Source organism: Saimiri boliviensis, chromosome 13, assembly GCF_048565385.1.
Source record: "Saimiri boliviensis isolate mSaiBol1 chromosome 13, mSaiBol1.pri, whole genome shotgun sequence".
Classification (NCBI taxonomy): domain Eukaryota; kingdom Metazoa; phylum Chordata; class Mammalia; order Primates; family Cebidae; genus Saimiri; species Saimiri boliviensis.
In genome coordinates, this window is record NC_133461.1 from 52,839,013 (window position 1) to 52,853,759 (window position 14,747).

At 43.8% G+C, this 14,747-nt stretch overlaps 1 long non-coding RNA gene across 1 annotated transcript in view; it reads right to left on the reverse strand.

Moving 5' to 3' along the window:
• Nucleotides 1-7,617: 7,617 nt before the first annotated feature.
• LOC104650833 (uncharacterized) overlaps nucleotides 7,618-14,747 on the reverse strand; it is a 40,238-nt gene continuing 33,108 nt past the window's right edge. Inside the window, exons 2-3 of the long non-coding RNA XR_744427.2 lie at nucleotides 9,698-10,048; nucleotides 7,618-9,476 (exon numbers count right to left, since the gene is read on the reverse strand). This is a non-coding gene — a long non-coding RNA (uncharacterized LOC104650833). The remainder of the gene's footprint in view (nucleotides 9,477-9,697; nucleotides 10,049-14,747) is intronic.

Below are 14,747 nucleotides of genomic sequence, written 5' to 3' on the forward strand. Positions count from 1 at the left end.
AGGCACTAGGTGGAAGTCTGCCTTCTGAGTGCCCTTTCTGTCTCTGCTTCCAGAACATGAGTGCTCAGCTGTATACCTTCCAGCCATGAAAATAAAGGATAATTCTCCAAAAAGATTGACTGGCCCTATGGACAAGATCCACAGAGACTCCATCTGAAATGTTCTTCATCAAGTAAACCCACTTATCTCCTGACAATGCTTACTGAGGGGCAAGCCATAGAAAGGCTTTGCCTCCTTATCTGCCTATTTGACATTTAAGAATCACCAGACATTTAAAGAAGACCTCGACTATGAAAAAAGAGAACTAAACGAACTTTTTGTTTCAGGGCTAAGAAGACAGAAGCAATAGAGGGAGCAGAAAAATAAACAACAAAAACAACCAACCCTATACTCATTATTATCAGAAAGTTTGGAGAAAGTGTTGCATACATGAAACAAGAATAAGATGCAATGAAAAAGTATCAGAGTGAAAAAAGAAATTGGGGAAATTAGCCAAGAGAAAAAATATTCAATAGAACACTTGGAAGATAAGGTTGTGTAACTCTCCTCAAAAGGTCAAAGAAAAAGGTGGAAATGAAGACAAAGAAAATTAGCCAATGTATCCAACATCTGAAATTCCAAGAAGGGAAAATGGAGAGAACTAGGGGGTTTGAAATAATCAAATAAGTGGTTTAATTTCCCAGAACTGAAAGACATGAGTTTCCAGAGAAGGCCTAGCATCGTGTATTTAAAACAACCACCAAAAAACTACCTAAGCAAATATTATGAAATTTCAGAATATGAAAAATAGGATAGATTGTAAGTTGGCAGAAAAGAAAACCTGTCACCGAGGACAAGGAATAAAAATGGCATCATGCCTCTTATAGCAACACTGAGGCCAGATGACAATATAGCAAGTGATATTCTGAAAAAAAACATATGTTCAGTCTACACTTATACCAAGACAAGCTCTTACTCAAGTACGAGAATAGAACAATGAACTTTCAGATAAACAGACTAAGGAAATATATCTCTATGCCCCCTTTCTCAAGACTAACTGGAGTCAGTGTTTCCCTAAAATGTTTTATCAGCCCACAAAGTGCTATGATGTGGATATTTGAACCTCCAAATGTCATGTTGAAAGTTGATCCCCAGTGGTAGAGGTAGGGCCTGGTGGGAGGTATGGGTTGTGGAGGTAGATCCCTCATGAATGGCTTGGTGCCATTCTCGCAGGAATGAGTGAGTTCTTGCTCTTAGTTCTCATGAAAACTGGTTGTTGAAAAGAGCCTAGCACCTCCTCCCTCTCACTCGCTCTTCCTCTTGCCGTGGGATGCCTGCTTCCCTTCATCTTCCACCGTGATTGGAAGCTTCCTGAGGTCCTCAACAGAAGCAGATGCTGGCACCACGCTTCTTGTACAGCCTGCAGAACTGTGGACCAAATAAATCTCTTTTCTTTATAAATCACCCAGCCTCAGGTATTCCTCTATAGCAACACAAATGGACTAAGACAAATAAAACAAAATTGGAATCCAGGAAAGGAGAGAGTAGAAAACAAACCCCAGAATAACATAGGAGAGGAATCCCAAAACAACTGTTCAATGAGCCTAAAGGGCAACCAAGGCAGACTGTGGGAGTTTGGAGAACTCTAGGAGGAAAGCCTCCAAGCTGGGAGTAGGGGCCAGGTGGGAGAATTCTAGATTATTTAATATCTCTAACTTGGGGAAAACTGTGTGAGATGCGTTTACACAGCTGTCAGAAGATACAAGGAAAATTAGTGATAGGTTCACAGAACACTAAGCAAAGGGAAAAAAAAAAGACAGTTATTAACTTCTGGGGAAAACCTTGTATAATAAACTAGATGTAAATAAAATACTTATTTGGCTCAGTAGTAAATAATATTTACATAGCCACAACAATGTAAACTCTGAATGTGGTCTATAAATATGAAAATGTGCTGTAAATATGTTGAGGAGGAAGGGAGAGAGGAAGGGAATGATTAGAGAAAAACTTCACGAACATAATACAGAGTAAATAGATAAAATCTAAAACAGATAAATCAAGAATTAGCAACATTAGCAAATTATTTACAAATGTGCAGGGACATAAGAAAAAAACTCAAAGCTCTAGAAGGAGCTGGCGATGAATGAAGAGAAAATGGGGGTGGAGAAAAGTGAAACTAGGGTGCTGTTAGGTTTGATTTTAAACCTTTAACTGGTACATTGGATGGCTGAACCTGAGTTGGAGGGGTTTGTTTGTTCGTTTGTTTGTTTGTGAGACAGGATCTTGCTCTGCCACCCAGGCTTGAGTGCTGCAGCATCATCGTAGCTCACTTTAGTCTCAAACTCCTGGGCTCAAACAATCTCCTGCCTTGGCCACCCAAAGCACTGGAATTACAAGCATGAGCCATCATACCTGGCCAAATCGTTAAAATCATGTCCACATAGATGGCTTTAATACCTATAAAAGTAATACCAAATAAATGAATATAAAGAAATAGATAAGAGAGAGAGAATGAGACAGACAGACAGCAACATGACAGGAAGTAAGGTTTGAAGGAATAAGCAGGAAGCCTGTTGTTGATGCCAGAAACCGTGAAGGGAGACCCAGGCTGAGCCAGGCACAGGTGCTGTTTTGCCAGAAATACAAGATGGGCATCGGGGAATCAGGCAGAAAGAAATTGCTTTTTAGATTGTGTAGGAAAGATTCTGGCTTGGACTGAGAGAAAAATAACATTGGTCCTAAGGAAAATGTTCTTACTGCTGGGAGAGTCTGGCAGAAATCAACCTGCAGTGGTCATGAGCCAGCCTTGCATTGCCCAACTGCAGGGGACACTATTCCCATCAAACTCCACATGACCCATGCTCCCTCGAGTTATACAGGTGGACACACCAGCCCTGTGGGAGATCCAGAATCTAAATTTTATTTCTTAAACTGTACCTCAACTCTTTCCAATTATATTTGTTCTTTGTAACTACTTGCCTGTTTGAAACTGTATCTGATAATTCTTAAGACCTTCAGCAATGAATATACATTGCCCATAAGAAAGACATTGCTGCCTTAGTCTTAAAAATATACGTTCTAGGAGAAATAATAAAATGACAGGCCCCAAGTGAAGTTCTTTTTTTTTAGACAGGGTCTCACTCTGTTGCCCAGGCTGGAGTGCAGTGACATGGTCACAGCTCACCACAGCCATGAACTCCTAAACTCCTGGGCTCAAGAGATATTCCTGTCTCAGCCTCCTGAGTAGCTAGGACTACAGGTGTGCACCACCATGCTCAGATAATATTTTGCTTTTTTTTTTTTTCATGGAGACAGGGTCTCTCTTAGTTGCCCAGGCTCGTCTTGAACTCCTGGCTTCAAGGGATCCTCCCACCTCTGCCTCCCAAAGCATTAGGATCACAGGCATGAGCCACTTGGCCCAGCAAGAGGAAGTTCTTAAGTCCTCAAATGGTAGCAGAAGTGATAGCAGATCAGGTACAGTGGCTCATGCCTGTAATCCCAGCATTTTGGGAGGCCAAGGTAGGTGGATCACGAGGTCAGGAGTTCAAGACCAGTCTGGCCAACATAGTGAAACCCCATCTCTACTAAAAATACAAAAAATTAGCCTTGCATGGTGGCAGGCATCTGTAATCCTAGCTACTCGGAAGGGTGAAGTAGGAGAATCGCTTGAACCCAGGAGATGAAGGTTGCTGCAAGCCAAGATCACACCACTGCACACCAGCCTAGGTGATCATGTGACGCCACTGCACACCAGCCCGGGTGGCCATGTGACGCCACTGCACACCAGCCTGGGTGGCCATGTGACGCCACTGCACACCAGCCTGGGTGGCCATGTGACGCCACTGCACACCAGCCCGGGTGACCATGTGACTCCACTGCACACCAGCCCGGGTGACCATGTGAGACTCTATTTCAAAAAGAAAAAAAAAAAAAAGAAATGATAGCAAAGCCGACAGCTGATCTTGGTATTAGGCTCACAGCCATTCCCTAACAAAAGTGAGAGATCTCAGGCAGATGACTGCTAACCTTACCAAGAATCAAGACATTTACTGAGATGAGGAGTTGCACTAAATACAGAGTATGGCTCATTCCAGCTCTGAACACTTAGTTATGTCTAAATTACGCTGCTGGAGGAGCAGCAGCTGCCTTGTGGACAGAAGTTCTCAGCCACTGCCATTCTATTGGGTTCCCCCATAGGGCTGGGTGCCATTTCACAACACTTGAGGTTCTGCCCAAAGGGCTTCCTCTTTGTGCCACAAAAGCCATCCTACTGAATGTTCAGCCTGTACCTCGAGTCAGGTCTCATCAGATCTCCTTTCGTGTGTATTTTCTTCTGATTTTAATAAATTCACAGTGAAGAACTAGTCATAATCCTCTACTAGCTCCTTCTGGAACAGGTGTTTGGTGGCAGAGGTCGTCATGTGGCATCCTTTGGCATGTCCCTCCTGGTTGTTCCATTTGAGTTGGAAGGTGGCTACAGAGACTTTGCTGAAGACAAAGTCAGGATATAAGACAATCTTCTACAGAGTTGCCAAAAGAAGTGCTAGGTGGTGAAAACGTAAAACACATAGGGTTTGTTAGTTGGCTTTAAACTCAAGCTCTAGTCCTTTTGGTCAACATGCCACTCACCGAGTTTTGATGGAAGCCCACTTATTATCAAAGCAGTCAGTGCCCCAGCTGACAAGCAGTATTGCCGTTTCCACTTTCCTGGACTAGGGTCATCAAGATTACTGCAATCTGATTCCAAGTCTTCTCTTCAGCCTTTTCTGCTTTACACACTACACAAAGTAGCCACTCCCTCAACATGCTTTATCATTTCTCATTTTACCCTTTTTCTCGAATTCCAAATCTCTGGACTGTTTCTCCTTTACTCTATATTTGGAGTTCTTTGCACCTTTGCAAATTCAGACCCTCACCCCCACCCTAACAAACTTTCCCCAAATCTCACTGGCTGAAGGGTTTCCTTGCCCACTAAGCTTCAAGACACTCATCCCCTTGAGGACTCCACAGCATAGACAAACCTTCATAGCCCTGCTTCTACCATCTTGAATATACTTAACGATTCTTCTTATCTCTGCTAATCTCACCAGATTATAAGTACCTTAACGGCAGGATATACATCTTGTATTTCACAGTCCTTCCCACAGCAGTTGGTCCACACTTCAATAAATACTCCTTTATTATTATTATTATTATTGCTGAATAAGAAGTGTTTCAATAGGAGACACCTCTCATAGGTCACAATGGATATGAATAACACGTCCATTTTTTCAACTCTAAGATCATTTTACTCAACATGTCACTTGTGGAAAGTAGAAAAGTTCCTCTTCAAAGTTTCTTTTGTTAAAGAATAAATCCTTCTTGCTTTTTTGTTAATAACTCTTCGTTAAGCCCTATGTTGCTGTTAAACATGCTTACAGGCATGTAGTACATTCTATGTCCTTGTGCTTGAACCAAGCTATCTGTGTTGGTCGTGCTCACAGGCATGTGCCAACTCGCAGCCTGTGCCCCTTCCTTATTTGGACTTCCTTTCTGTTCTCCATTGCTTTTACTTGTTTAGAAAAATTTTAAGTTGTTAGCTAATTGGGTTTTAGTTTAGATTGTGAGATCTGGCTCCAACCGAGATCAGACACAGCAGTAAGGACAGTCCCAAATGCGTAAGGGAGAAATATGTCTGCTTTTCCTTTGTTCGTTGCACTCTTGTGGCAAGATGGCCAGCAAGGGTACCCTTCCTGCAGGAAGTAAAAATTGCCTTGCTGAGAGATCCCTTGTCTCAGTGCTAATTTTTCTTTGTAGTACTGAGCATGTATTTCCAACATCACTCAAATTTAATGACCTTCGCTACCAGAAGCCCAGAGTTCTAAAGTTAACCATATCCTACTTGACCCTGGTGCAGTATTGGCCAATAAAGAGGCAGTGTGATGAAAAATACACAGTGGAGCTCTGTGCTCAACTACCTGGGATCTGGGGCCAGACTCCAGTTTGAAACTTTGGGCCAGTTATTTCACCTCTTTCGGCTTCCATTTCGTCCTCTGTGAAACTGTCCTCTCTCCCCAGAAATAATTCTTTGGTGGATCTTAACCTCTTTATGATCCATTATATTTTACAATTTTTCCTTCAAAAGAGAGTTATGCAGAGGACTCTGAATGACAATCAAAGAGATGGATCGAAGCCTCAGCTGGGCTGACGAGACAACTTCCTTGGCCTTCCCATTTGCAAGCTCTGTGTGAATGATTTTGGTTGTCAGGCACAATAAAAATACTGCTAATAACAAATGTGATGTTCCTGCAGGAAATTGAGTGTGATGGTTGAAGACAGCTTATCTTTCACCAAATGTTTCTGGTCAGCTTCTGCTCCCTCCATGGGGATGGAGAGGGGTACACAGGCTGCTCCTGAAAGAAACCTATCTCTTGAATATCAGTAGGTGTTGAGATTTACACCGCTGAGTAACTTTTTTCTCCTGAGGCTTTCCCATTGAACAACTCTTTTCTCCTGGGGCTAAGAGTTATATACAGAATGACCTTCCCCCACAGCCTGTGAGCTGCCCTGCACCCCTTGGTACTGGGTCAGAAAGACCAGGAGGCTGCTGAAGTCTGTGATCAGCCTGTCTGTAGGCTGGAGCCCTGTCACCAGGGGACAGTTTTACTGACTTCCATATCCATGTAAGGCAAGAGAAATGACACAGTAGCTGTGCACTAAAAAATCACAGTGTGTGTCCAAGTCTTAAGAACCATTTACTACCATCATGATGCCCCAATTATTTGTTCAACCATCCTAGGGAGAAGCTTATATTTGGGAGACTGTAGAGAAGGAAAGAGGAGAAAGGTTTTCTCTCTCTCTCTCTCTCTCTCTCTCTCTCACACACACACAGAGAGAGAGAGAGAGAGAGAGAGAGAGTGAGAGAGAGAGAGAGAGAGAAGACAGTGAAAGAGGAAAGAGAAAAAGAGGGAGAGAGAGATGAGAATTTGAAGAACTAGAGCAGACATTAAACAGAATGTGCCCTCAGAAGCCTCACACAGCAGTGACAAGCCATGCAGCCACCGTCGTGTGGAAGAGTTTTGATGGCTTTATCCTCCAGCTCAAGAGCGAGCTAGAGCTGCAGGGCCGGGTGTGCAGCAGCTGCACTCTGCCTCTACCTGCCGCAGCCGAGGTTTGTCCTTCAAGTGCCCGCGAGGCAACGTTTTCATGAGCTGTCTCGGCAATTGATAAGTCGTTGGTTGGGAAGTGGAGACATTCACAGGTTCAGACCTGAAGCTTAGTCCTTAAAATGAATTGGAAGCATCTGGCTGTTTTGCTGTCTGTAGGTAATGATGCAGCCGCGTCACACACCCAGATGTGATTCTACATTTCTGCAGCTGTTCTGGTGGGAGTTTCAACACCCAAAACATCTGCTGCTGGGACTCTGTGGTACAATTCTCACTCCATCTCTCTGGGTTCTTATTCTTTTCCCAGAAAATGTACTCTCTTTCCCCTCAATATTTTTTCTATTTTTCAAAGGAGTTATTCCCAGCAAAGGGATACCCACCAAATTCTATTTCACATGGAAGAGAAATTCATATAATCTTCAAAATTCACAGGCAAACTGAGGGGGTATGATGCTAATTAGTTTTATGAGGTTTGATGAGATAGAACATTAGAACCAGGCAAAGAATTCATAGTTTATTGCACATTTAGAAGAAATGGCTTTAATAAAGTCACTTCTGTATGTTAAACAAAATAGGCATCGTGATTAACATTAACTTCTGTATGTTAAACATAAAGAGAACATCTTTAAAAAATGTTCACCTCCGGGATATCTGTCAGCATCATCAAACTGCACACATAAAGCTCTCTCAGTACTGCAAATTTAGTCAATAAAATACCCTCATAAAGCACGATTCCGCAAACATTTTAGGTGATAATATAAAATCATGTAATAGTTTTGAAGATCAACAAGAAATATCAAGAGTCATAAAATATTTATGCACTTTCATCCTGTAATTTCTAGGGGTTTATCCTAAAGAAATTATCTTATATATAGAAAAGGTTTATGTATAAAGCTACTTACCATGGGATTAATTACAGTGAAAAATGTATTTGATCCATTGTCTCAAAATACAGAAATAGTTAATACGGTGTCTCTACTTCCATAGGTCACATGGAAACGCAATACGAGGGACTGAATTGTTCCAACTGCTTGGGCAGCAGTTAAAAAGCTATTTACTGAAACTAATCATAACATGCGGAAATGCTTCTGACATATATTAAGAGAAAAAGCAATACATAAAGTTGTTTGTACATTATGTTTAGAATCATATCAAAACTCAGCATTTGAAAATGACCCAAAATAATTGCTCCAAAACCATCATACCTATTGTGTTTGAGAGGTAAAATTATGGGCAATTTTCTTCTTTTCTCTATTTTCCTAATCATTTATGAAATGGTTATGTTGCTTGAATGAATAAAAAGTCAAAGAAAAATGAGTTCTTGCAGTACGGCCAAGACACAGAATCTACCAAGACAATGGAGTGTGGTAAAAAAGCAAGACCACTTAATACGCCTTCCAAGGCAGTCAGGAGCAAGCTGACTTCAGACAGAGGCCTGTTTCCCCACTATAACCGCAGCCTTCTGCTTATTTCCTCCAGCATTTTAAGAAACCCAAAGTGAAATTAACCCGATTCTGACTTTCACCTGACAGAGCTAGAAATCCAATGAACAACTATGATTAAACCAACCCTGCTTCAGATGAAGGCTCATGAATAACTACATCTGGGGAAACTTACTTTCCTTCATTTCAGTGACTGAAAAAACTTGGAACGCAGTTCCTGTCTTTGGTTCCACCAAGTAACTTTCCAAGCCCACAAAATTTGGGAGGGGTGAATACAGTACTTATGTCTCACTGTACCCAAATATCGTTGCCAACTCCTATTAAACTTGAAGGAGAAAACAGACAAGTGAACATTGCTTCGGGCTGACTTTTAAAACACTCCCCTCAAATTTTAAAATAGTACAATTGATTTTTTTAATATCCAAAAATAGACTGCTATTTCATAGCATTTTGGAGGACAGTTTTCCTTTAGAATTGAAAAGAGATGATTGAGTGATAGGAAACTGATTAATCTTAGGATTTCTCAAGGAAATGCCGACCCAGCATCGGGCCCTCACGCACACCATTATAATTCTTTGATTTTCTGTCACTGCAGATCTGAAAGTAAACAGGAGACATGGAAAATCAATGTGAGGTACTGAATTGTTCCAGCTGCTGCGGCTCTGTTAATTACATCATATTTTTATGGAGACATTCGGCTCAGACGTGCCAAGTGACCGCATCTGGAAGCATTGCCTGCCATCCTGTTGGGAGAAGCTCTTCTCCCCAGACATCTAGGTTAACTGCAAAAGGACAAGCTACTCCAGGAAAGCAGCTTGTACAGCCCAAGTCTCGGAGGCAAAATCCGGATGATCAGCGTGTCTTCCGTTACCATAGCAATGAGGTGCCAGGCCCTGGAGAGGGGCCACACCTGTACAGCAAGCGGGTTAGTCGGTATGCGCAGCACAGACCTAAGGAAAACGAGTCTGTTCTACTCGATGGCCAAGCCTCAGTGGGCTAAGTGGGAGACAGCCGAGAAGCGACCACAGCAAGCAGGCAGAGAGGAACAGTGAGAGCAAATGGACGGAGTTTAAAGTGCCAAGGCCTGGGGAGCCACATGGGCTTCCAAGACAAAGGCCTTTGAGCACCTACCTCCTTGCCAGTACGCTAAAATGAAGCTCTCAGCGCTAGCACAAACTTCACAGACTGTTTCAGTAAAGGCTCTTCCTCATTCCCTTGTAATTTACATGCTTCCAAAGTCCTTCTTGGTTTATCTGCCTCCTCTCCATCCCACTTCCTTGCCTTTTTCTTTCCTCGCCTTTTTCCTTCCAGAACTTTCCGAGGCCCTACTTTCTTTCCAGCTTTATGGGTGCTAGGGCCAGCTTCTTCATCTGAGCATCTCTATCTCAGCACAATCCATTCTCTGCTTTTCTCTCTACAGCACCTCCTTCCCTCATCTATTTCTTGCTATTTTTTTCTCATTGTAGCTTCTTGCACAAGTAGCTAAATGAAATAAAAATCTAGTGTTAGCAAAGATGCTCTGAGACATTCCTTAATTTCCTGTTCCTGCTGCCCACCTTATCCTTAGTGATGGAGTCTTAGGCACAGTCCTGGCCCAAGCCTCTGATTTTCCAAATCCTACATTCCTCGGAAGGCATCCAAGGGCTCTATACATATTTTAATTTCATTATTTAAATATGTATTTCAAATGTATGGCACCTATCTCCTACTCCCTATCCCCAAATCTGAAAAAAAAAATTACCCATTTTTAATGTAAATTAAATGTACATTACATTTAAATGTCAACGCGTGAAATACCTATGTACAGAAATTTAACACACGTGAAAGTGCATTCCATTTTTAATATAAATTCAATATAAATTTTAAGTTTTTAAAACTTACAAGCTTTAGCACATTGTGAACTTGTGCCTACCAAGTAAATCATTTTGTACGGATCTGGGAATAAAGGTTCTACTAGTTCCTAAGAACTGCCTCCTTGAGTAGGAATGTGGTAGGGCAGCACTGATATTTGTATAAATTCTGGCCTGTGCGTGAAGGTTCAAGTAAAATTGCATACAAGCACACCTTGAGCACATGAGTGAAGGGCTTGATCCAATGCCAGCAAGGGTTCCTGCCTCTGCTTGGGGCTTCCTCTTGTCATGGGGTAATTGCACTCGTGCGATAGTAAGAGACTGTACCATGTCAGAGACTATTTAAGCTCTGGTTTCTGTTAGGTAGAAAGAGCCCATCCCCCACATCTGGGGCCCACATCCAGCAGGCCGCCTCTGGGGCCCACATCCAGCAGGCCTCTGGAGGTTGGTCTGCCCAGCAACAGGACTAGCCAATCGCCTTCCTGCGTCAGCCCGCCAAAACCCGTACACGCCCCGGCATCAGCCCGCCAAAACCTAGCCAATCCCCTTTTGCCACAAGGCTCTTCCCTCTCCTTTGTTTAACCTCCACCAATCACTCCACGACACCTCGCCTAAACAGGCCGCCGCCCCTATAAAAACCCTCTCCGGCAGCTGCTGGGTGCAGCTCAGCTCCCCTCCCACCTGGGTTGCCCGCAGATCCCGATAAACCTGGACTCGGCTTAACAACTCCTCGCTCTCATTTGCTTTGGGAAGGGTCTCTGCGGGTCGCACAGTTTCAATGCCCTGGTTGCTTTCTGCAGTGACTTTTCAATGAGAGGAATTTGAACATTTACTAAACACTAAACACTGTAAGTGATTCAACCTTCAAATATAAATTTCCTGCTACTCCTCATGCAAGAGTCCAAATCACTTTGACTAAGGGAATCTCCTAAAATTGGAAAGCCTGCTGCCAACAAACTTGTCCTTTACAGCATTAATCTGAGCCAATTTGCTGATTCTGGATAATCTAAGGCTGAACTATTATCTGTAGCCACCAGTTTCTAAATTTTGGGTTCATTCCAACAGCTTCATCTATATAATTTATCAACTTCATAAATAGAATTGTTATACATTTGAAATTAAAATGTATATTAATAAATTACTTAATTGGTTTTATTGACTGAAATTTCCACTTAGATTTCATTTGAAAAGAAACGCTTTGCAAAACAAAAGTTGAAAACCACTGGCTTCCCCACTGCCACCCTCGCCCCCTCCTCCTTGGCTCCCCTACCTCTGCTTTTGGCCCCAGGGGACCCATTGCCTCTATCCTGCCTCCCCAGCAGGTCCTTGTTCTTCCAGGCCATCCTCTGCCCTCCTGCCTCCTCCTCTCCAACTTGATCTCATGACTCTTTCCCTAGAAATCTGGACATCATGCTCTAAGCCAGGCATCCCCAAACTTTTTACACAGGGGGCCTGTTCACTGTCCCTCAGACTGTTGGAGGGCCGCCACATACTGTGTTCCTCTCACTGACCACCAGTGAAAGAGGTGCCCCTTCCTGAAGTGTGGCCGGGGGTGGGGGGGGGGCTGGATAAATGGCCTCAGGGGGCCGCATGCGGCCCGCAGGCCGTAGTCTGAGGACGCCTGCTCTAAGCTGTCTGCTCCAGTGTGATAAACAGACTCACACTAAGGGAGTCATTTCTAAATATGACGTAAGGGGTGACCACTGCATGGTGGGAGGTGGAGGTGGCAGGCTGACATCTTACCCTGACCTCCTTAAGTCTTAGTGAATTGATGTAAAAAGGCAAATCACTCAGTGAAATTTTAGGCACCTCAACATTCAGAAGAATCTATCAGAGACAGCCCATGCTCCATCTCATACCCTTTCAAAGTGTTTCCCAAACTATCAACTGAGCACCTGAGCATCAGAACCACCTGTGAGGTGCTTACTGGAAAGGCAGATTCCTGGTATCTAGCCTGAACTCTTTGGAGGCTAAGACCTAAAGCCACCTTCTTAGCCAGCTCCTCAAATGACTCTGCGTGTTGAAGCTCAAGGGCGCCTGCCGCCACGGTCTGCACGTGGGCGTGAAAGGCCAGGGTTGAGTGGGGACACTGTCTCTGCCTCCATGGGAAGGTACAGACTGAATGGCAAGTCAGGGAAGAGAAGTACACAAGCAAGACCAGGACCACGCAGAGACAGGACGTAACACCCAGTGAGCATTCCGAAAAGGAAAAGACAAATAATGCAAGTTCCCTTTTCTCCAGCTCCAAATTAATCAGTCAGCATTGACGGGGCAGAAACAGATGGGGGACGTCTGACCCACAAGGCAGCCCAGCTCCCAGCACATCCTGGAGGAAACAGCAGCAGGAAGGGGAGGGTCGGGCAGGGCGGTGCTTGAAGGCCAAGTCACAGGCCATGGGGGCCGGTGGAGGCAGCAAGCCAAGCCCTGCTCCCTCTGATCTGCCTACGTGGAAGGTGTTCGTTGCTGGATGCACTGCCTTCTCAGCACTTCTTCTCCAGGGCAGGCCCAGAATTCCTGGAAGGCCCAGGCAGAACGCACTTGAGCAGAACCAGCAGAGTCCCACTTCCTCAGGCTATCATTTGTGCCTCTGTTCTTCCTTGATAAAAATCCACCATGCACTCCAAAAGAGTAACTAGGACACTTCGTTTTTATTCCACACGCATCTCATTTGTCTTCAGTAGGTTCTTCCATAATCTCATCATTATTGCTATGGCCCTCGGAGGACAGCTGACTTGCATTAATCAGGCGAGCCCCTCATCGCTCACCAGATTCTTTACACTTTTACCATGCCCTGGGGCATCCTAACTTACTTGAAAAATTAATAAACCTCCCCCCTCTTATCTTACCTTATTAATGTCTGTCTTTGTAACCCATTATCCCCGCATATCATCAGAGATCACTGGAGGGTGCGGTGAACACCAGCTTGCTCCCCTAATTCTATTCCTGAAACTGGAACACCCCTCTCCCTGAATGGCCAGAAAGAAAATGGCCTTCATGGGCCAGCAGGGTGTTTGTTTACCAGCTCAGATGGCACCGTGGACCACAGGCAGGAGAATTCTTAGGCTTCAACTAAAGGCTATTAAGGCCCATTCAGTTGTTCTCTCCTCCTGCACATCCCTCTCCCCCTCTCTTGTGCACCCTAGTAAATCTGACTCATTAGCTTTAGATGTTTTGAAATAGTGGTACATTAATCACTCGTGTTTGCACACTGTTTATGTGGGTTGTTGGTCATGGTCTGTAGTTATACTGGCTGTCTCCCTGGCTTACTTAAAGGTACAATCCAATTGAAAATAAAGATTTTTGCAGGTTTGCTCATTACACACAGTGTCGGCAGCTGGTGAGTGTCTTTTGCAATTCATCAGAGGCCTCCCAGACCACCTGCTCTCGGCATCCTGCAAACAGCTGGCTCTGGGTAAGTACCATAAGCTATTACCTTATACAACAAATAAATAAATAAAGGGATGGATGGGTAGACAAATAAGTAAATACGTCGAATTGTCAGCCCTGAATCATTGCTTCTGGAAGGGAAAAGTCCATTTTAAATAAGGGAAAAAGTACAGCTAGCCCAAACCTTTGGGGTTCCATTTATAGGAAAAAAAGAAGAGGGAGGCGAAGCTCCCAAAACTTTGAGTGGAAATATTTTGTCATTTGAGTCACAAGGCAGTCAAGAAAAGAACTCTCTGACAGGCTGGCAGTGTGGTTTGGTATGGAACATGAGAAGGCGGGGATTGAGTTTAATTGCCCGCTGGATTTTCTTTTTTTTCTTCTTCTTTTTTTCCAGAAAAAAGCCATAGGGAGGCTTTGTGAAGCTTGAGCTAAGGCCACCAGATGTCCCAGGATTAAGAAGGCAATCCCAGTTTCCAAGGTTGTCACCACTTTAGTTTTTTTGTAATGTTTGCCTCGGTTTTTAACTCTGAAATGATCTTCTGGGTGGCTGTGCTCTCCTCCAGTCCCTGAAGAAAAGCTAGAGGCAGTGGGAGCAGGAGCTGCAGGTTGGGCGCTGGGTAAGAAGGAAGGACAAGGTTAGAGAGGAGACAAGCTGCAGGTCAGCTGCAGTGTGGTTGACCTTGACAATACAGAAACTACAAACCAGGGGTGGGCCTGGGGACAGGTGTCATTTTGAGAGACTTCCGACGTTTATCACAGACAGTCAAAAACTTCCCTGAGGTCTACTGGGGAAGTTCTTATAATTTGAAGTTGGATCCTGGATCACCCCATACAAACTTGAAGGAAAAAGTTATTCATGATACTTGTTACAGAATGGTGAGGCAAACTCTATTCAGAGGGGATACTTCAGTGGGTTTTGTAGCAGGAAAGAGAAATCGGACTCA